Genomic DNA, 5,506 nt, shown 5'->3' on the forward strand with positions numbered 1-5,506 from the left:
CATAGTTCAGTTTTTAAGCCAGTCACCTATTTCTCTATATTTGTATTTATACCTTTATCTGTGTTTATATAAATTATATTTAAAACAAAAAACTTTACCATGAATCAGTACTTCCTTTTTTTTACATTAAAGTGCGGGTTATATATAAAAAAAGTATCCGCTAATGAAACCATTGAAACTCAAATAATATTCAAAATAATGCGCTTAAAATTGTAATTGTACAAATCTAATGTATTTTTGTACTGCAATTCAATTTCTTATCCTGCAACGCCACCTACTGGATATTTATGTGCAAATATATTTTCTTCATACATTCAGTATCACATACATGAAGAATTTCTAATCAAAGAGCAGCAAAGGGACAGTTCAAAAGTATAAGTGATTAAATCACTGCATGTTGCAAAATAAATTAAATATGCAGAGTGTCTTACAAGAATAAGAATTAAACAGTACATGTGTGCATTTACATTCATATAGCTAAATGTACCATTGTGTGAGAGAACCAAAAAGCCCAGGCTTGTTTTATTCTTTTCAAAAGACAAAAATGAGAATTTAGTATAATTTATTCTTTCCACTGATGTAACAGAATATAATCTTGAATAGGTTAAATTGTGTAGTTATTTCAATTACATGGTTAGAATTTGACAGATACAAATTAAGCCAACTTAAATTGAATTAATTAAAAGGACAGTCTAGTCAAAATTAAACTTTCAAATTTACTTTTATGATCGAATTGATTTGTTCTGTTGGTATTCTTTATTAAAAAGTAAGCCTAGGAAGGCTCATATGCTAATTTCTAAGCCCTTAAAGTCTGCCTGTTATATCAGTGGATTTTCACAGTTTTTTCACTGCTAGGCAGTGCTAGTTCATGTGTGCAATATAGATAACATTGTGCTCACTCCCATTGAGTTATTTATGAGTCAGCACTCACTGGCTAAAATTCAAGTCTTTCAAAAGCACTGAAATAAGGGAACAGTCTGCAGAGGCTTAGATACAAGGTAATCACAGAGGTAAAAAGTTGTAAAGCATAATTTTTCTGTAAGATAAAAAATGAATTTTTATGAACCTCAACTGCAGAGGTGGTTTGAATTTGGTTTCTTGTTGCAGTCTGATTATTAAAAATAAACATAAATTACTCCCTTGAGTAATGTTTAATCTCCAGTAGTCAGGAGACACGTTTATTGTGAGGTTAGGTAAATGTGAAAACACTATGGCTGCCACCTGTGTGTGAACACCAAATACATACATGATCTGTAACCATAATATATATTAGTGTGCTAAATCAAAGTTATGCGCATAAGATATATGAATAAACCAAAAAACACAATGAAGCTGAAAGGTATAATTTGAATTAATTAAGAAAGTATAACATGAAAAATGAATTAAGAATTAGCGTATATTCTTACTGTGCACAGGTGAGATAACTGGACAATCCTTCAGTTTAATTCCGTTACAGGTAAGGAGAGGAGAAGAGGAGTTGACAGGCAGGTAGATGCTGTGATCGCTCTTCAGCGTGTGACGTCACTGCCTGACTGTGTAGGCTTCCGGAATAGCTGACCTGGCAACGCTGTAAAGATTGGGGCTCGTTTCGGTCCACGGCTGAGAGGTAAGACTCGAATAGCAGCAGAACGGATAGAATCCGTTATGACTCCAGAATAGACACGTTCTCCAGGAGAGGATATCAGGAAATATGGTTTAAGTATTAGAAGCAGGCTTAGGCTGAAGAATGTCCTGCTAAAGCTATAACAAGACACAATACCAAGCAAAGTGCAGTGTGGGAGGAAATGATTTATACAGTAAGTATGTGAGGAGCCCTTCCCACTAGTTAAAGGGCAAGCAAAAGTATGACATGACAGGACTCCCCCCTCAAGGAGCAGCTCCGCGGCTCAAGGCCGAGGCCGATCAGGATTCCGTCTATGAAATTGCGAGATCAACCTGAGAGCGGAGATATTAGACGCTGGCTCCCAGGAGTCATCATCATGTCCATATCCCTTCCAGAGGATGAGATATTGAAGGGCCCCCTGGAATCTTCTTGAGTCAATTATGGAATGTATCTCATATTCAATGTCAGGATCTATGGAAGTTTGAGGGGTTACATCTAAAGTACCAAGGTCTCGAACTGCTCGATAAGGCTTTATGAGAGAAACGTGAAAAGTCGGGTGTACTTTCAGATTATCAGGTAGCTGTAATTTAACTGTGTTTTTATTGAGGACGTGAAAAACAGAATAGGGTCCAATGTATAGAGCAGAGAGTTTTTTCGATGGTGTTGATAGCTTTAGATTTTTCATAGACAACCAGACTAGGTCACCAATGGGATAGTTAGGAGCTGGATGCCTTTTTTTGTCATAACTTCTTCTGTAACTGTTTTGCCTGTTCTAGAGAGTCATGTACAAAAGAGAAATGATCTGAGATAGAATTCACTAAATCATTGACAGTGGGAAAGGTAGGATGGTACCTGTAGTTTATAAAAAATGGAGTCTGTCTAGTAGAAGAATGAACTGTATTATTGTATGAGAATTCTGCATAGGGTAAAAATTGAGACCAAAGATGTTGTTTGGAGCTGCAGAAGCATCGTAAGAATTGTTCCAACGATTGGTTGGATCTTTCTGTCTGTCAATTGGTCTGATCTTTTGTAATCGAAAGCCACCAGAAAGACCTTTTCAGAAGTTGTAGAGTTTTGTTTATACCTCGATGACCTGCTAATGGTGATTCATGAACTGAATGTAGAACCATTTGACGCATAAGGGGAGGTATGTATAACTTGTTATCATGGTAACACATGCCGTCAGACTTTTTTAGAAGTTTACTTAGAGGTTTGTTTTGGTCTTCCGCTTGTTTTCCCCCCCACAAATATGGTATTATCAATTGAGAAGCCTAACGTATTATCTTGTGAAATAATGGATTAGTGGGAAGACGACTGTCTGGGTTTTTCAAACATTCGAGAAAGAGCATCTGCCTTTCCATTCTTTGTTGCTGGCCTATGTGTGATTATATAGTTGAACCTTGAGAAATAAAGATTACATCTTACTTGTCTGGAAGATAAAGTTCAAGTTTAGATATTGAAGATTTCTGTGATCAGTGTATATAATAATGGGGAGAGCTGTACCTTCTAAAAGGTGATGCCAATGTTCTAATGATACTTTAATAGCCAGCAATACCTTCTCTCCTATCGGGTAATTCAATTCTGGGGACGTCATGATTCTTGAATAGAAAGCTACAGGATGTAATGGTTGGTTGAGGCTTTCTCTTTGTGAAAGCACGGCTCCAACAGCAAAATCTGAGGCGTCTACTTTGAGGACATATTGCAAATTAGGATTTGGGAAACATAAAATGCGTGCAGAGGTAAATTTATTTTTTAGAAAATCAAAGACTCTTTGGGTTTCATTCGTCCAGTGAAATGTAGTACTTGAATTAGTTAAGTTTGTGAGGGTTTTAGACAAAGCTTCAACATTTTTAATACATTTTCTGTAAAAGTTTGCAAAGCTCATAAATCTTTGTACATCCTTTTTTTTTATCTGGTTTTTGGCCAGTTTTTTATGGTTTAAACCTTATTGTCTTCCATGTTTATTCCTGAGGGTGAAATCTGATATCCTAAGAATGTAATTACTTTAGAGTTTAATATACATTTTTTGGGTTTAGCATATAGAGAGTTACTTCTGAGTCTGGAAAGGACAATGCGAACATGTTGGATATGTTCAGGTAAGGTTTTGGAATAAATCAATATGTCGTTTAGATAAATATATCTAGTATATCTCTGAAAAAGTAATTTATAAGATGTGGAAAGGTTGCAGGGGCATTACACAGGCCGAATGGCATGACAGTGTATTCGTACAATCCGTAACGAGTTTGGAACGCTGTCAGCCATTCGTCCCCAGATCTGATACAGATTAAATTATATGCACCCCTTAAATCTAGTTTAGTAAAAACATAAATTATGCTTACCTGATAATTTAATTTTCTTCTGAAGGGAAGAGTCCACAGTTGCATTCATTACTTTTGGGAAAATACAGAACCTGGCCACCAGGAGGAGGCAAAGACACCCCAGCCAAATGCATAAATACCTCCCTCACTTCCCTCATCCCTCAGTCATTCTGCCAAGGGAACAAGGAACAGTAGGAGAAATATCAGGGTGAAAAAATGTGCCAGAAGAACAAAAAATTACAGCCGCCTCATAGATAAAAACACGGGCAGAAGCTGTGGCCTCTTCCCTTCAGAAGAAAATTAAATGATCAGGTAAACATAATTTATGTTTTTCTTCTTAAGAGGGAAGAGTCCACAGCTGCATTCATTACTTTTGGGAAAACAATACCCAAGCTAGAGGACACTGAATGCAAACAACGGGTGGGTACAAAATTCGTCCCCTTCGAAAGACACCACAGCCTGATTACTCGACACCCTCAAAAAGTATAGACGACACGGGTGAAAACCCGAAACCCAGTTAACTGCACATTAATTACACCGCCAGCAAAAGCCGAACTAAAAACCACTCAATCCCAGAGTCCGTCAAGCCCAAACAACCTCTGAGGAGTCAGCCCCACGGATCACGACTCCTATGAAGGTACTTGGCCAAGACAAGGACCACTATCTGTCCCCAAAAAGGAGAACAGAATCTCAGGAAAAATCAAAAGAATCTTTCCACTCTGCACACAACATAGAACAACCCATGGTTGTTGTACAATAGCAACGCCCAGGGAGGGGAACTCCCTAGAACACAAGGACCGAAGAAAAGAGATCCATACACAGGAAAACATGTCCCCAAAAAGGACTCGAGGAACACCCTCATATCCCTGACCCTGTACTATACCCTAAGGTACTCCAGGAAAACCATGAGTTCCCCGTTGCCTCATATTAGATCTAGACCTGCACGCTAGACAGCAGAGACAGCAGAATTAGGATAACTATCTCAGCAGTTAGTAACGAGTTCTCCAAAAAGAACATGAACCGTCTGAACAGGAACTCCCAATGACCAGCTTCCAGGTAGAAAGCTGACTCACTGTTGCTAAACCCAAACACCGAAAGGCATTTCAAAGCTTGCTAACATCCATTCAAAGTGCAATTAGCTGTAGCTGGATACACCCTCAAAGTGCAATAGCTGTAGCTGGATTCAACTGCAAACCTTCCAAGGGCTCACAGCCCTACGAATATTGGGCTCCAATGAGCGCCCCCTCCGAGCACCGGACGCCAGTGGAAAAGAGGAGGACATCCACAGACATCCCACAAAGGAGAGAACCGACTCTAAAGAAAAAGGTCAACCCTGCATAGAGTAACTGACCCCCAATCTTCCCTCTAGGATAATGGTCCTAACCCAAAAGCTAGTCAGAGAGCAAAGACAAGAGTCCCAGACTTCCGAAAGAGAAGGGAAGAAGGCCCTCAGACCCTCAGCATCCAAATATAAGAATAGCAGGAGCCCCATAGAGCCCTCTTAGAGTAACACAACTGAGCAGAGGAAGAACATGCACACGCATCCAGACCATATGATCCACCCAAGGCAGGAAGGAAGGAAACT

Source organism: Bombina bombina, chromosome 4 (assembly GCF_027579735.1).
Source record: "Bombina bombina isolate aBomBom1 chromosome 4, aBomBom1.pri, whole genome shotgun sequence".
Classification (NCBI taxonomy): Eukaryota; Metazoa; Chordata; class Amphibia; order Anura; family Bombinatoridae; genus Bombina; species Bombina bombina.